General features: G+C 33.9%; 1 long non-coding RNA gene across 1 annotated transcript in view; it reads left to right on the forward strand.

The window, feature by feature from the left end:
* LOC141452123 (uncharacterized) overlaps nt 1-18,635 on the forward strand; it is a 36,542-nt gene extending 17,907 nt beyond the window's left edge. The window contains exons 2-3 of the long non-coding RNA XR_012457241.1: nt 1,586-1,770; nt 18,391-18,635. This is a non-coding gene — a long non-coding RNA (uncharacterized lncRNA). The remainder of the gene's footprint in view (nt 1-1,585; nt 1,771-18,390) is intronic.
* The last annotated feature ends 491 nt before the right edge of the window (nt 18,636-19,126 follow it).

Consider the following 19,126-nt stretch of genomic DNA (forward strand, 5'->3'; position numbering starts at 1 on the left):
ACAACTCGCCTAATGTTGTCCATTTCCTGGCTGGTATCAGTTCCTAAATTCATAAGATAACCCCAAAGTGTGTAACCTTTTTTGGCTTGCTATCTTATCCATATTAATGGGGAAAAAAAGTTGTTATTAACTGTGTATGTTATTAGATATGATACTTCTATGAAGTGAAAATGTTCAGTCAGTATTCTTAGCTGGATATTAATAGAATCTAATAGATTATATGTAAATATTTAAGAGTTATCTATAAGTCTATGGGCTACTGGTGTCTAATGGAATATACTAATCTTACTAATGGAACTGATGCTTCGTCAGTGAGCGAACAATCTATTGCTATGGTGTCAATTACTACTTTAGGATGGCGTCAAATTATTTTGTGAACATCAAAGTGATTTCAGTTTGAAAAATTATAAAACCGGATTATTCTAATTTAATTATTATTATTGTTGCTATTTTTTTTTACTTTATTTATTTAACAACTGCAGTATATTTCTGCAATAAGTGAAGCTGATTACAACATAATACATAGAATAAATACATGAATAGCATGAGGGGAGAATTCACCCATTGCTGAAACTCCCAAAGTGGTACAGTTCACTATTGTGCACTGGTACTTACTTCATTTAGAAGATCTCGTGGCCACCTGCGCTTCAACCGCCTGGGAGGATTTCCTGGTAGAGTGGTAAGTTGGGATACTAATGGATTAGGATGTGAGGTGACTGATGTGTGGAATTTAATATAACGGAATCTTACAGCTTCTGAAACATAAGGAACAAGGAAATCTCGGTGCAAGATAGAGTTAGAGACACAGTAAGCAGCATTAGCGATTCTACGGAGTATATTTTAATTATTAAAAATAAATTTTACATTTAAACAAAATAATAAATAAAAACTGAATCACAATTTGAGAACAATATTTTTATAAAACGTTTTTTAATCATTTATTTAGTTACAATCAACGCATTGCGTTATAAGCAACAAGGGTAACAATAAGCAACATTTACACATATCAGAGTGGAGAAGTTACCCAGCGGTAACACTCCAATAACATTCTACATTCTACTGACTCTCTTCATCAGAGAGAAGATGGCGAGGCCACTGACTTTTAAGACGTCTGGAAGTGTCCAGGAAGATAGATGTTGTACAAGTGGATTGTGATGAGATTGAATGTTAAGACGAAATTTTCTGTAACGTGTTTTTGCAACTTGTGTGACGAAAGGAATGTTCAAGTCTGTGTGAACAGTTTGATTGGTGACGTAGAAAGGAGCGTTTACTATAGAACGAAGAATTTTAGATTGCAAGGACTGGATCCTTTTGGTAAAACTAAGAGGCTTTTTTTTTTAGGATCTATTCGGGAAATTCAGGATTAAAATATCATTTTCAAACTAACTATTGAATCTCACTCATAAAAAAACATAATTGCACTCTACAACGAAAGATTAATGCACATTTGTTGCCAGAGATTGATAAGCAAGTTTTGTGACTGGATACTGATCAGTAATACAACATTTAAATTTATAGTAAAGCTGAAATATAGGCCTAGTTATGAAATAATGTTTTAATTTTTAGAAAAAAAAAATTGTTTTAGGTACTCTCAGCCATAAAGTCTAAATTGAGCAACGCCCCTGCCTCAGTATTAAATTGACGAATATATTGTAAAGATTGGCACACAGCACTCATGTACAAGAGTTGGAAATAGTTATAAAAAGAGCCTAGAAATGTGAAGAAATATGTGAACAGAAAATATAGAAAGAGATTGGTCGGTAACGTCAAGTAAGACAATATACATTATTTATGGCCAAAGAGATATCAACATTGATTTATCTTCTATGTATCTCAAACTCTCTGCTTTTGTATATAACCATAGACAAGTTTCAAAAGCGGTGTATTCAACCTTTTTTGTTTTATTCTATTTTTATAGTCTTGCAATATAGAAAATTTAGTTCCAATTCGCCCTATCATCAGTATTACTTATTTCCGCTATTCTGTGTCCATGTATGTACCTAGAAACGATCTTTTATACCTATAGTACACATTGCTAAAGGACGAAGGTAGATAATGGAGAACTCTGTTACATTATTTCTCTTTGTTTTAACAGAAATCCATTTATCATCCCTTAACTATTGTGTCTCAATTAACTTTTATACAAATATTGTTACAAATTTATTGTTTCAAAGTGGATCTAAAGGTTGATTAAGACATTTCAGAGTAACAGCGACATAACATTGTAAAGCTACAATTTTAATTAGTTCCTACATTATAAATAAATCATTTATACATATTGATACTTGGATTTCTTGTAAGGGAGTGCATTTTTTGTTTCGGGCGCAACAACCTCTACGGTCATTAGCGCCCACATCATATTCTATTGTTATTGATAAATTTCGTTCACAAAGTCGGGACATTTCAGAGATTGTTCTGCCCACTGCCACTTCAATCTGAATCACCCGAAATTTAAAATGTTGCAGTCGTGTTCAAACTTAACGAAATTGTATTAGGATAAGAAATAAAGATTTTATTTATGATGGTTTTAAAGGTCTGTCTAGATGTATGGGTGTAACCTTCAAAGTAAGCAAAATCAATAAAAGGAGAGATTTGATATTTTTGAGTTCACCAACGGATCTGTAAGGAAGAATTAGGTAAAATTCTGGATTGAGTAAAATAATTTTGTTTATCAGGACGAAAAGATGTTGCAGGATATTTCTTCTCCTTATTTTTTGTCCTTATTTCTGAGAACCATTCCTTCAGAATCCACACTCAGCAGCAGGATCTTTTACCCAATGCGCTAGCTGAATACGGGGAATGCTATACTTACGATTTGCATCCAAAAAACAAACCTTTAGGCTGGAAACATAGTGGAGCGGCGAGCAAAGCGGCGAAATCAAACACAAGTAAACATATGGGACCGCGCATAGTGGCGAGCAAAGCGAAGATAGAGCAACGCTATCTATAGAGAGTAGAGCAAAGCGTTATGACATGTTTGATTTCTTCGCTCTCATCGCGCTCAATTTGTAAAGGTTATTTTTCAAAGGTTATGGATATTGATACATTATTGGTTTAGTTTGTTTAAAGAAACCTCTGTGGGGCCATAGTATTTGTGAAGCTACAATAGTTTTTAATAATTAATAGTTTAAATTAATTAACAATTAGTAGTTAATGGAGAATTCAGGTAATTTTTGCTACATTTAATTTGGTTCTCAATCCCATAATGCTAACTTTCATCTAAATACTAGGCAAAATTAAATTACATTTTCACGTCCTACTACTTCTGATCAGAACGATTTCTCCAATCCTTCTTCTGTAGTGTCGTACTACTCCAGTTTTACAGATGAACATTAATTTACGACAAATCATGGTGTAGTGATTTAATAAAATTATTGTGTTTTTTTAATTGACTAATTTCTTTTTATCTGCATATATTTCTATTTTATTTTTATTTATTTTGATTTTCTTATCTTAAAGTAACTGCTAGGATTAATGGGGTTACACAGATTTGTATTTAGTTAATAACCTACATAGTTAATTTTTCTATATTGTGCCTAACTCATGTTATGAGCTGTATTACTCAAAAACAATAAAATTTGATTTTGATTAATGGGGTTACACTGGGCTAGTATGTAATCAAATGTTGATATAGACATTCGAAAATACGCATGAAACTTGCCAGGATGCTCCCGAAGTTGTTGGTACAAGTGATGAAATTCACCAAGTTCATTTCTAAACTTATTTATGTCGTGTACACTGCAGCTCCTACTACTAAGCTGCTGCAAATATCAAAGTTTCAACGAAGAATTTTCATATAAAAATAGTTCCTCCATCTTGTTTCGTCGAAAGGAGAAACGCGTCTACACTCCTCACTATGTGAATGCAAATCTTTGCTCGCTGCTCGTCGCTCTCTTTGATTTGAAGCAGCTATCATCGCCGCTTTGCTCGCCGCGCCACTATGTTTCCAGCCTTAGGAAGAAATGATCGCTTTCAAAGTGATAAAGATGGCCTAATGTAGTAGGTTCAACCATTGATTTTCAAAAAAACGTTTTTTTGCCGTAAAGCTCACCAATCGGGTTGCCGCAGTAATCGTGCGGACACCAATCAATACAAAAGTGAAATAATTTATGAAATCTACTAATTTGTCGTTTCAAAGATAGATTTATAGTCAATAAGGAATTGAATTCTATGGCTGATATTGTTGAATTTTACAAAGATATTACTAAATTATTCAAAAACGTTTGTAAGTCTATTAGAAATAATACAGAAATACTACATTTAATCTAGTAGAATTCATTAAAATGTTAATCTTGATGTTTTTAATAGCAACAAAACTTATTACATTTAATAATAAAATATTACTGGCTACAGTTTCATTTAAAAAAATTGCGACATACTTTGTCTTAACTCAAATTAAGTACTTAGTTTAAGTATTTTGACATTCATTTATAGTCGTAAAACACATTTTTAAAAAAAAGAAATCTGGTGTTAATTACATTAAAATAAATGTTTAAATGGAATAGTTTTTAATCGTATAAGTAAAGTCACCTCAAGGACTCCTTGAATTCCTGACCGAGAGGAATGAGGTTGTCCAAGCTACTAGCGTCTTGAGGGTAGCCTAGCTGTCCCAGAAAATGAGAATCTTCTTATCTTTTAAGCTCAGCTTCTCAGGATCTCTTCAGTGGAAATCAATTGATCAATAATTGAAAAAATTCAGCCTGGAACACTGCGGGACAAAAGAGAACTTGAACAAACATTTAGAGAATATCTTCCACGTTTTAAAGAAACTGGTTATTTCGAAGTTTGAAAAGTTTAGGGTAGAGAAATATTTAGGCGCATTATTTTTGGTAACTGTTTAAAGATGGCGAGATGTCCTAGTGTGCATTTCTTTTACACAGATTTAGATTTTGCTTCTAATATCACTAATACTTAATATCTTTCTTTGTGGCTTTGTCCAGCTGGTCTTTAGCAACTTTAGCCAGTGGAAAATCAGGATGAGGTTAGCTCGCATTGTCTTTGATTATGTTCCGATAAGTTGCAGAAAATTATCACCGATAGCGTTAGTAACTAGGAACTAGACCAAGTCTACACAAACAAGGGACATTCCTCGAAGCGACACTCTTTGCGAGGTTTTCTTTACAGCATGCGGCCTCCGAGGTAATTTCTTGTGGCCCACGAAGTACCGAAATAAAATGGAAATAGGAAAAGTTTTCTATGAAGGAAATAGCGCTTAGGGGAGACCGAGGCAAAATATCGTACACACAATTCCCAGTTTCCATTTAACTACTGAAGACGAGTATACACTTGGCCCCAGGGCCTTTCCTGGAGGCCTGTGGGCTTGTATAAACGTACTGACTTAGTTCCAGAGATCAGTTTGGAAGCCATATGTCTGCCACTGTCAGTAGTTCATTCCAGAATGATTCGGTTTTAAAAGACGAAGTAGGAATTCCCAAAATATATTATTATTTAGGTGAGAAATATCTAAAAATGTTTGCTGTACAAATGTTGTGTTATTTTTGGAGTGCGTCCTTGTGTGAGCAACTATTTCCGTCTAAATTAAATAAAACAGCATACAGATCAAGATTGACTGATAAACATCTATCTACCTTAATGAACATTGTCTGTTCTCAGTCTCTGAATCCCCAGATATTGAAAAACTAGGAAAAATTTGTAAATATGTTGTGGTCCGCGTGAATCTTGCCTGTTGCACCAAGTGGCCCGTGGTTTAATTGAGTTTGACACCTCAGCTTTATAGGGATTCAAATGATGCTAACTAAAGTTGGTACTCTCAGCAAAAATAAAAAAAGAAATACTAGTACCTATTTTTTTTGAATGTAAAGGACGATGCATGTTTGGTTTTTCACAAGATACTGTCCTTCTTTATTTTGCAAACCCAAGTAGAACAAATCGTGCTTTTAGTAACAACATTTCACGGAGAAAATGAATTCAAAGAAGAAATTAAATAGCCAGAAATAATATTTTGCAATAATTTAAAGATGCATAGTGTAGATGTAGTTTATTTTTAATGTAAAGGTATGATATTGTAACGAAGTTGACCTGGCCAGAGAAGAAAGGCCTAGATTGTTCTAGGGGTTAAGCGACCAAAGTCGGTAACAGGCCGACACTGGGTAAACAAAAGGCCGGTCTCTACCTGTGCCAGAAAAGAAAAGGGCTAGATTGTTGTATGAGTTTAGTGACCGTAGCCTGTAACGGTCCACCACTGTGTAAAAGCCAGCTAAGAGAAAGGCTCCAGTTGGGGTGGTGGCATATGTGTTTTCCCAGCCAGTGATTGACAGGTAGGAGTGAGACAAACAATTGGAGGAGGCGGCCCCAGATGGGGTGGTGGCAGTATGTGTTCTCCAGCCAATGAACGGCAGGTGGGAGCAAGACAGACGAAGTGGGGCAGTCGCAGTTAAAAGGAGGTAGACACAGCTGGAGAAGTCAGTTATTAGAGTTTTTAGTCAAGATTTCTAGTGAGTCATTGAGAAGTCAATCTTGGAAAGTTAGTTTGGAGAGAGTCAGTGTTGCGGAGTGCTTCAAAGTTAGCTAGTTGGGCAGGTAGTCAGTTAGGGAGTAGTGCTTTAATAGTGCGGTTGAGTCTAGCGCAATTCAGTGCAGTGCGGACCAGTGGTCAGTCGTGGAACAGTTTTGTGGCGTTACGAAGTGAGTAAGTAACAGTAAACTGTTGTGACTGTTGTAAATGGTAGCTGTAATGAATAGCGTTAGTTGCTAGTAAATGTTAATGTGTGAATAAATCAGGTTATTACTTACAACTTTAGCGAGTTTTATTATTTTATCAAACCCACATATTTTAATTAACTGTAGTTGTGAAGTTTCTAGTAAAAGATAGGAAAAACTTTACAATATTGTGAAATTTGACAATTTGCAATTAAATTAAAGTTTGTTACACTATAAATGTATTATAAATCTTATAATGTTAATACAGAAAATAAAAAAGCACGAAAATAATGAGAAATCAGTGAGGGAATGCTTAACACCGGATGAGGTACCCAAAGTACCTCAGATTAATCTCTCTCACATTAAACAATAAATTCATTTGATAACCATATGATCTACTCAAATGAGAATTCTAATTTTGTAATCGAACGACCTTGCACCACGAGAGTTGATGCCCTTAATTCAAAAATAATTACTGTAAATCAGGAAACGTTCATTTCCTTTACGAGACCTAATTTTTTTTTTTTAAACTATTATGTTAGTTAGATAATTATCAGTTATTAATTTGTCCATAGTTTATTTAATCACATAATATATCCGTTAAAAATGTTTTCAATATGACTTCATTTTGTTTTTGGTTACGTTAAATAAATTACAGTAGGTACATTATCAATGGTATTTATCTGCAAAAAAAAAATATCAATTTTAATAGGCTATATTTAATTAAAATTTTGCTATTGTAAAATTTTAATTAAACTCTAGAGAGTTCAAGATTACAAAGCACACTTTATAGTATTACAATATAACCTTTACCCGTGACATTATTTACAGTAGTTGCGTGCCTGTGTAATGAAATTTACAGTTTGTTGATAAAAGTCTATTTTATAGTGAAAGAGTTTCTTATTATTAATCTATGTGACTAATAATCTAAAAGATATCTATTAGAACGTTACGATGGTTTCTAATTTATTGTTCATTACTTGATACTAAAAATACACAAAATAGATAATATACAACTTTTATATAAATTGGCTTGTCTTCATAACTTAATGCGGTGACAATCAAATAAAATATTAAACTTAAAATGTAAGATTTAAAAAGTAAATAATCTATAGTATTATTACAAATGTTAATAAACCTTATTACAAAAACTTGGTTCAAAATAGAAATTATGTACTTGTTAAAAAAGGAAGCCACAGTCAATAAATGTCGACACTACGTGTGAACCGCCAAAGAATATTTAGAACATAATTGTATGAAAGGGATTATCTCATTGGGTTCCCACGCAAAAATCTCGGGTTCGAATTCTATTTTATTTAAAGTTCACAATTCTTTGTAACCAGAATCTTGTTTCCTGTTGTAAATAATCTATCACAGCGGAAGGCTGTTAAAACGTTAGAGAATTCATTAACGACAGTGCTTAATTTATTATCAAGTTCTGAAACTTAAGTATAGTTGGGCGTTAAAAAATAAAAACTGGCTGGGAATAATCGCTGATTTTTCTCTCGTTCTGTTATTTTATTTATTTATTTTTTTCGGTATTTTCAACTCTTTTAATTGTTGACGATATAAACGAATCAGTGTAGAATGTCTTTAAAGTAGATTTTTGCTGTCGATTGGACTTAATAGTCATAAAGGAAATAAAGTAATTAATTCATTAAAATTTAAAAAGAAATTTAATAAAATAATGATGAGATTTCTTTTTAGAGAAGCCACAACACGCGGTTCTCTTCGAAATAAAGTATCACAAAGTATGAGGAGTTGTTAATACTTCTGACCCTGAGAACTTCTGTCTCACATAACTCGGAAGTCGGTCTTTATCTTAAGTTATTTTAGATAAAAGATAATTAACAAAACTAATGTTAAAAGTTGCAATGAAACGTTAAACTAGTTTCTGGAATTGTTTGTGGATTTATATGATTCCTTTTATAAATTGTATTGTTATTTTAAAGATAATTTTTGGGAGTACCAAAATATTGTGAAGTAATATAATAATAATAAAAAAAAAACTGTGGCTGCGTCATGGACACGCGATTTAGAACCCTACAGTGGTGCGATACAGTCCGTTGTCGATGTAGAAGCGATTTCATCATCCACTTGCATAATTTCAACCGCCCCAGCTGTAGATGTACTGACACCGTCGTTGATCCGCTTGGCCGCATTCATTCTTTTACGTTCCCGGCAAAGCTTGACTCGGTCTTATGGTGTTTTATTATTACCATTCGATTGTTCTTGAGAAGCCCTTTCCAACCGTATACGAACTCTGTATTTGGTTTTGGCCTTTCAACGCGTATAGGCCGACATTATATATTTTTTTATTCTAACACCTTACTATATTCACTGTCACTATTTTACACTAATGTTTTATATACAATCGATAGATTGTGACGACAGCTGACGATTAAAACTTAAACGAACATCGTAGCTTCTCCGAGTCAAAAGTTATATTAATTGCGAATCTCGATACGCATCAAAATGATCTCAAAATGGCGGCGCTTCCCCCTCCACCGCGCGCGATGCGTCACAGTCCTCGCTTATCGTAATGAATTCTTCGATCTTTTAGCTATCCAGTGGTCTAATTTAATTTTGGATGTAAACGATAGATTCGAAACTCTAAAGCCAAACTGTATCCCCCGATTTTGTTATCATTAGGTTTTTTTGGATTGCCTCCTTATGATAGCAAATTTAAAGACGTCAAAAGTAAATTAAATAATTGGTGACAAAATTATTTAAAAAGCAAAACCGGAAAATTTCACTTCTTTTTCATTATAAAATCAATAATTGAAAAATAATCTTTCAAAAAATTCAAAAAATTAGCTTTTGAATTCCTTTATTTCTTACGAATTTCTTGTAACAATATTTTATCAATTAATAAAATAAACTTTGAAATATTTATTTTAATTTTTAGTAGTAAAACGAAGTAATTATTTCTTCAGTCGTATAATGTACAAATAAGTGAGTTTCTAGTCTTAACTTTTGGTTGCAGGAATGTACGAGTATTTTAGTTCCAGTTTTACCAGTTATTTGAACTCTTATTACAAATCTGTTATATTAGTTGTATTTGTCCTGCACGCTGCTATAAAATTTTATCTTACGTTAGTAATTTAATAAAAACAAATTGCAAATAAATTAAATATATATAAAAAAAAAATACTTTTTAGGCAAAATTATAAAATATTTGTTCCAATACCTGTAAACATTCTTTCAACAGAGATATTTTAGTCCAAAGTGAAATTTATAATAAGTAAAGTTAAAGGATTAGAGGGAGCAAAAAATACAAATTTATATGATCTACTTTCATGCCTAAATATGGTAGAAAACAGAGACATTCTTGAATCAGTAATCAAGAGAGATTGTTTAAATTCCAAAATATTATCTGGCCAGAATTGTTGGAGTGAATAGGTGAATGAACAAGTATTCAATCTTTGGACTATCTCGTTCGATACATTCACATCTTCTGAATATATTTATTTGAATTAGAAGTTAGTGTTAGAAAAAGAAGCGTCACTAATGGACGGTGAAGAGCAAGAACTAGGCAGCTTCTTTCCCTTCATCATGTCACCTTATAATATAAACTATTTTGTAAATATTATATTAAAACGAGTTTGTTTTTTAGCTAAATAATAGTTTGGCTGGTAATTATTTTAGTGAGATTAACTATTTTGCCACTTTATTAATAATGGAAATTCATTTTTTTTTCAAGATTCACTCATTCTCTTCTAGTTTTTAAACAAAAAACTTATTATTAACTTTTCAACACATTTTAAGATAATGATGAGTTTTTAAAATTGTAATACCATCTTCAATCCAATCTCAATATCCTAGAACACTGGCTACGTAAGTGGAGAATTTACTTATCATCAGAAGTCCAAAAACATAGTCCTCACAATGATCCGAAAAACCCTTCCTACCATTGATTTCATCCATATCATCCTTCCGTTACCTTTACAAAAGTACGTTACCTTGGACTTTACCTCGACAAACGACTAATCTGGAATCCTCTTACTTGACTAAAACGAACTGAGTTAAATAACCGATATAAATTTTTGAAAAAAACTACTAGACAAACGTTCGAAACTGACATTAAATAACAAACACACTACTATAGGTAGAACCATCTCCGTAGGGGGAAGTGGATTAGCCACTTCTACAGGGTACTTGACGTCCTTGCGGGTATCCCAAGTCTAACAACATGAACATGGGCAACATGTAGTGTTACACCCCAATACATTTACACAGGACACATAGGGCGTAGTCATCTGTACAAGGTGGGGGCTTATTAGCTCGAAACCGTTGTGCAGATTGTGTTAGAATGAGGAAATGGCCACTCACTAGCTGTTCGATTGCGTTATGAAACCTTTGGAACTTTGAGACCAAAGGAGATAGTAGCCCAAAAAGAACTAGTAGGGAAAGTCCTCAACCTCTTTAGTAGGGGAGGTTTTGTCTACTAGATCCAAAGGGGATGGCACAATAAGCCTCTTTTGGCTGCGGTGCAATGTATAGTGCCGTTGGCATAGGTCCCAACCTGATAATCTAATTTAATCTAATAGGTAGAACTATACGGGACAGCCGCGTGGCCCGGGAAGGCTCTGCGGGACACTTCGTTGGCCCGGAGCCCTGTTTTGGGGTTTCGAAGTGTGTCAAGACTGCGGCCATTAATTTGTGGGTGCAGAGTAGGTCTCAGGAGTGGTGGCTCGCCACCACTGGACAGAGACAGGCGAAGGAGTTCATCAGAGGCTATTCGCCGAGGCTGACTGCAGAAGTAATCCGTCAAGGCCGGGGGGCTATAAGGATAATTGTAGGCTTATTAACTGGCCACTGCAGACTCAGGAAACACATGCATCGCATGGGCCTGGCAGATGACAGCCTTTGTAGGTTCTGCCAGGAAGAAGAGGAAACTGCACTGCACGTGTTGTGTCAGTGTGAGGGGCTTGTATGGCTAAGGATGTTACTTCTCGGGGAGGAAAAACCAAGGCCTGAGAGCTTTACCCAGGAGTCACTCTCCAGAATTAAGAGTCTAATTAAACGGACGGGTCTGGAGGGTGAGCTCTAAAGTCGGGGAGCCACAATAGATCCAAAGGGGTCGCAGTGGCGTAGGCCTTGAGGCCGCCCTAATTTAATCTAATCTAATCTAATACGGGACAGCCAAACATTCGAACTTTTATCGAATCTAATCCCTTCAATCCAAAATCCCATGCACTTTAGTCAATGCTCCTTTCTAAGTCTCTAACCACACTAACCACAGCGACCTAAAAATTCCTTTCGTCTCTGTTATTGCCAAACCCGGTTACCTAAAATTCCATACTAAGCCCTCTCAACCTCCACACTCCCAACTAATCCTCCACTAAAGCGTCGGTGGCGTAGCGACCAGCTGCGAAAGTAGCGTCAACTGTTCTGTATGACAGTCCTAAACCTTCTGATTATAGAATTGCAAGTTACGACTGCTATCGCTGGATGGTCGTCGTTCACGCCAATGTGTGCTTGATGGCCTTTAGCTTATTAGCCCACTCTATTATAGACTATTTGTTTTAATTTTTGCATTGATTTCAGTGCAGTTGTAGAAATCTAAATAAAGGTAAAAATAAATAAATAATTAGAAACGTAATTCTATCTTTAAATAAGTTCTGTAACTTCACGTTACCATTATTTATATATTTTCAGACAACACTTAAATTCAGATGGAAGAAGGAATATTGCCAATTTCCGTCATTATTTTTCTTTCTTTTGCCGATCTTTCGATCTAGGGACAAGGTCATCTCTAGGGTTTATATTATTGGCAATTACAATATTTTTTTACATTTTACCTTCTAACCTGTCTGCTTGTGAAATTCATAAAAACCTCGATACAATCCCCATTCAATCACTCTATTCCAAAGCCGTTCGCCCTATAGTTAATGTAACATATTATATGTTTCCAATCTTATCTCTCAACACGACCTCAATGTACCATTTCTTATCGAATTGATAAATCGTGTTGATAGCAACTAAACGTATTTGTTCCTCTTATTAGAAATGACTGAATCTTTTGATTTTGCTAAACGTACAACTACCATCTTTTGCCCTTTCAACTAAACTACCAACTACACTCATTTGAAGCAAATCAAAACCCAGAGAGTGTCCAAGTGAAAAGGAAAACACCGCTAAATACAAAAATGTGGTCTTACTGTCAGGGATATCCCTGGTTGTGTCGACTTCACCGATTTACTGGTAACTAATCAGAGATACATTACCTGATTACAGAGCATGATCAAGCAGGTTTCATTTTGTCTTTCCACTGTCTAAAGTCTTAAGTATAGCTAGGCGAAATTTTGTATAGATTCAGTTGTAATAGAATTAGATGGAAATTAAGATCTTTGCAGAGAAATTTAGATGCAAATAAATAAGAAATTTCTCCTTATGAACATGTACTCCAAGCAACGCCAACCACTTGAGTAAGGCATTTTAATAGTGCACTGAAATGTTGAATACCAAATTCTGTTTTAAATAATATTTTGTCAGTAAGTATTGCAACAGTTAGCCCATAACTGAGCCAGCCTATAAAAGTTTAACACCAAATATTTTTATCCATTTTACTTAGATACTTCATGTAAAGCTTGTAATATAAAAGCCATAAATATTTCCAGAAGCAAACCTTTTGATTTGCAGCAGTCTAGGTATAATTATAGATTGATCTCCGAATGGAAACAAACAGATCCATCACTAAAACGAAAGTTTGCGTCTTTAACTGATTACTGTTTATAGGAGCTCAGGAAGCTGAGCGCTACGTGAGGTCAGACAAAGGTCTCTCCTGCGCCACACTATTAAATCTTTTGTTTTTTAACTGATCCTGTTTCCTTCATTTTATAGCCAATATATTTTTTTTTTCCTGTAACCAATATTCGTAAATTATTGCTATAAAAATAATTTACTACCATTTTTTAATTAATTTAGACATCAATTTAATTAAAAATTAGATCTAATTAATTAGATAGGTATGATATGAGTATAGTGTACCTCTGCCATATTATTGTTCGTTCTACTTTCCTATTTTTCGTGCAGTAAGCGCGTATATTGCTTTGATGGGCGAATAATTTATATTTAAGGAGAAAAAAAAATCTAGTCCAGGATAATTTACGGACTATTTCCAGCCTTTTCTGCTAAAGGATCGCTAATAGAAGTGAGTTTTATCAATGAGTAAAGTTAATGAAATTAGGCACTCGCCTATTTTGTCAGGCGAAGCTTATCGTCCAACCAACCAGCGATCTGAACTGGAAGCAAAAACATATACTTTCTAACTTTTTTCTAACAAATGAATAGTAGCAACCCGCAGGATCTAACAGGAGATCTTCTGCTCGCAAATTCACGCTTCATAAACACTATCAACAGCTACTGAGACACGCTGGTAAAGTCTAGATATAAAGTGGGTGAGTCAGCTGAAAATGAAAGTGAAACGAACTCGTAATTACTTGCAGAACCATCTGCAACGTAGTGGACAGTGGATGACAGCTCGAGTAGCCTTCTTTGTATTGATAACTAAATTACCGGTGAGCCATATTGTTCTATCCTTAAGGACATATACTTGAAAAGACATCCAACTTAAAAAACCACGCATAACTAACTGAGAAACTTACACTCCTTGAATAATATGTAGAATATCTCTTTCAATCTCCGCAGAACCAATTTATGTTTTGAAAGAATGTGTCCATTTCTTTTTGGCTTACCAATGTTTCATAACTCGGATTTGCGGCCATAAACTCCGGATTTTACTTTTGAGACGATCAAGAACATCAGTAATTCAAAATAATGGCTTAATTATTACTTAATTTTAATTTTTTTCTTACATGCAAGGCTTACCCTAAATTAACGCTGAGGTCATTTATTTTATTCTTTACAAACGTTGATTTATTTTTTATAAAATGAATTTGTCGTTATTTATAGTCCAATTTGTATTTGAAGATGAAGGTCGGTTAGAGGGGAGCCAAAGATGGGCCACTGCTCTTATGATGGCTAAAAGCTCTAATTTTTGAGAAGCGATGGTTTCCCTCAGTAGGTACACATTTGCTTTGACTATCTATTCTATGTTACATTAAAATTATTGTTTACGTTTTGCGTAATTCGTATTGTTTTAATATATATGACTAAAAAGTAAAGCCTATTTTTTACCTATTGCCTATTTTTGCAGGCGGGCTTTACGTCCAACTACCAATTGTAGGTGTCGTGAACGGAGGCGAATAGCAAACATACTTTACTGTAAATTACTCATATAAAGCATTAAATAAAAGCCAAGGTCTAGAGACCAGGGAATCGAACCCAGTACCACAATACAGATTAGCTTCGCAGGTCTCGCCTCTAACCGCTCGGCTAACGTGGCGCCTAATATATAAGACTATATTTATTGATAAATTCGACTGTTATCAGATGCTAATGTAGTAAGTATTGAAGAGAGAACTCGCTAATATTTGATCTGAGCAATTCTGGAAAAGAATGAGAGGAGATTCAAAATATCTACAGATGAAAACATCAATCAGTTTAAAGTGTGATTGTGCGAACAAATTTTATAAACAATTAGGTACTTGCGTTACAACAATGCTGAGTTAGAAGAGTATGTACGTTTTAGAACATTAGGAGTTGTAGAAGATGAATATCGTGTGCATTTTCGAACTATATATTTTTATATAGTATACAGGGCGTTCCAAGCTATATGGATATCGACTTTTTCTCGGAAACTAAGATAGCTAGAAAAAAACTAAAAAATACGTGTTCCCTTAGTTTTTTGTTAGGAATCCAAATTTACTTTGTATATTTTTTTCGGTGCTTCCAGAAGCGAGATACAGGCACCAACTTCATTTTTTCAAATGGGAAGGTGGAGTTTTTATTTCAGAAATAGATTCCTCTATTTTTTTAAAGAAAAATTTACTTGAACGGTTTTTTTCTGTGTGCGATATTTTAGAAGTTATGAATGAAAACATGATTCTTATAAGAAATGTCAAAATGATATTATTACGGTTTTTTGATTGAATAAGAAGAACAGTACTATTTTATTATAAATTTTACTCCTCATTATTATTACAGATCATGCTCGAACTGGCCTCCACCATTAGAGATGCATAGACATGCTCTTTCCTGCCAATTGTCCCTTACTGCCAAAGAAATAGATTCGGCTTTAACCGAGTTACAGGCATCTATTATTCTTTGCTTTAGTTCATCTACAGATGCAATTCCGGCTTGATTCTGATACACCTAGATTTAGAAATGCTTTTAGATAAGCAGAAATAAGAAAAGAAAGAGAAAAGTTATGAATAATCACCTTGTTCTTCAGGTATCCCCAAAGGAAATAGTCCATAGGTGTCAAATCCGGTGAACGAGGTGGCCACTGAATCGTCCCCGTGATGGATATAACACGCCCATCAAATTGCCTATCGAGACATCTCTTTACATGCCTGATGGTGTTATATCGACACGGGGGGCGATTCAGTGACACCTCTCTCACCGGATTTGACACCTATGGACTATTTCCTTTGGGGATACCCGAAAAACAAGGTGATTATTCATAACTTTTCTCTTTCTTTTCTTATTTCTGCTTATCTAAAAGCATTTCTAAATCTAGGTGTATCAGAATCAAGCCGGAATTGCATCTGTAGATGAACTAAAGCAGAGAATAATAGATACCTGTAAGTCGGTTAAAGCCGAATCTATTTCTTTGGCAGTAAGGGGCAATTGGCAGGAAAGAGCATGTCTATGCATCTCTAATGGTGGAGGCCAGTTCGAGCATGATCTGTAATATTAATGAGGAGTGAAATTTATAATAAAATGGTACTTTTCTTCTTATTCAATCAAAAAAACCGTTATAATATTATCATTTTGAAATTTCTTATAAGAATCATGTTTTCATTCATAACTTGTAAAATATTGCTCTCAGAAAAAAAAACCGTTCAAGTAAATTTTTCTTTAAAAAAAAATAGAGGAATCTATTTCTGAAATAAAAACCGCACCTTCCCATTTGAAAAAATGAAGTTGGTGCCTGTATCTCGCTTCTGGAAGCACCGAAAAAAAATTACAAATTAAATTTGGATTTCTAACAAAAAACTAAGAGAACACGTATTTTTTAGTTTTTTTCTAGCTATCTTAGTTTCCGAGAAAAAGTCGTTATCCATATAGCTTGGGACACCCTGTATATATGTATATATATATATATATTATATTACATAAAATGTAATAAATAAGTAGGTTTTTTAGAGCAAGGGGATCACATCTGAGCGAAAGAAAACGAGATGGTTGTCCAAGAGGAGACAGCCGAAATGAATTAAGTGCTAAATGTTTCTGACCTCTATATTGTTCTTTCTCTCGAGACTAAGAACAAGTGGAACGGACGATCGCCTCTAGCTGGAACGGACCGGATTAAATGGCGCCTGTTATTAATATATCGTTCCTAATCTAAACGTCACGAAGTTTTTTTTATTTTTTTTTTTCATACAAAAAAAACCAAATCTGTGATTAATTGTCTTGTTTCAAACTAATGGAAATGAATGATGTGAAATATATACAGGATATAGCAACCTCTACTTAATTGTGCAATTTTAAATATATATATGTATATTATGTGCACATACACTTAAGGCGCGACAACATATGATTACTTTGGTGTTTGAATCCTTCTTAGTGCCCCTAAGACCTGTCGATGTTTGTTATAACAAATCTTGTACTCAAAATTTAACCATCAATATCCGCAGCATGCTGTTACGGCCAAAGAACTCGCTCAACTCCCAATTGTCGCTGGAAATAATCGCAATGAAATTAGGTTATAATCTCTCTCAAACGGGGAATTTGACATAGTTTCTTGAAAAATAGCAACATCCTTAACTCCTTTCAATCCGCCTTGCCTTCCTCTTTCTTCTTTACCCAGTTTGTGCTCCTTGCCAAGAACCCCCCCAAAAAAAGTGAGTTCATTTCCGCTGATTTTAGAAAGGATGCTATAAGTATGAATGTTATTCCAAAGAGGATATTCCAAAGAATATGGGGAATATCGATATTCCAAATCTGAAACTGAAGTCCCACAAATAATATTTCCAATAAAATCTAGATGGCCGTACTCGCTGATTATTTGCATAAATCATGGTTACAATTGGCTCACCTGGCGGTGTATTACCCTCTTTATTTAACCTTCCGTTTCTACGCAGTATAAAAAATATTTTTACCGCTCTCTCTAAAAAAAAACATCTACAAAGAATTCATTTAGATTTAAAGAAGATCCGACATGTTTCGCATCACTGATCCGAGATAATAATAGTTACGAACCCTCTCCATTTCTAGTAACAACGTCATTATGATTTCGAAAATTCACCTTTGCTTCTGTTTTGGCCCTGTATGTACACCGATAGATACGATATAATGTGAAAGATTACAAAAAACATCATCTTCTATTTTAGGTAAATACTTGTAAAATCCCCACTTCTACTTTCTAAATAAGTATGCAATTTTATTTCTAAAATATTTTTTTTTTTTACTTAATAATATATTCAGGCGGTACTTTTTGAACTTATATACCGCCACCACTTATGAAATGTACGCATACGTTTCTTTTTACAATGTTGATAATATCTTTAAACAAAAATTTGCAAAAAATATAAAAAATTATGCAACAAACTTTTATGAAACTAATCTTAAGAAGAAATTTTTATCGAAGAAATGCATAATTCATTCTATAATATATGAACTTAAATTAAAAAAATCCTTATTTTGTTTGTATGATAGTTCGTCCTTTCGGGAAATGATGGGTGATGCGATCAATTTAAGGAAGAGGAAATAATAAATTCGAAAAGAAGAAAAAAATGAATAAAACTTAAAATTAGGCAACAGGAATAAAGTTAAAAGTAACGTAAAGGCGAGCTTCATGACCCAACTATCAATTAGGTATCGTGGAATTGGTGAAGCAAACTGATGCACCGAGATAAACTAAAATGAGATCTCAAGTTGTAATAGTTTTACTGCGAACAAAATAAATGAATAACAATTACTCTTTTTTTATTGTTTTATTAATAATTTTATTAATCGATTTAATTCAATTAAATTTTTCTGGCATCAAATCATAAAGGATAACTTTTTGGCACTTTTTATAATTTTGTTTTTATAACTTGCATGAAAAAATTATTATGTCCAACTTTAATAATCGTAATAATAATACACTTTATCGATAATAATATTCATTCATTTCGATAGAAAAACAAAAAAACTGAAGCAAATACAGCTTGATAGATCGTCAGCTGGAAAGTAAGTGCTTATGGAATTATAAAATAGGAAGGCAATTGAAAAATAACTCTCAAAACTAGTTCTATAAGAATAATGCAATACCTTCATTTATGAGGAAGAAAGAAAACAGTTTTTTAAATGTAATAAAACACGAAACGCACCCTGTTAAAGTAAAGTAAAGTAAGTAAAGTAATTGCCTATTTTTTCAGGCGGGGCTTTACGTCCAACTACCAATTAGGTA

Source organism: Rhodnius prolixus, unplaced genomic scaffold (assembly GCF_049639745.1).
Source record: "Rhodnius prolixus isolate KJV_2025 unplaced genomic scaffold, Rpr scaffold_3, whole genome shotgun sequence".
Classification (NCBI taxonomy): Eukaryota; Metazoa; Arthropoda; class Insecta; order Hemiptera; family Reduviidae; genus Rhodnius; species Rhodnius prolixus.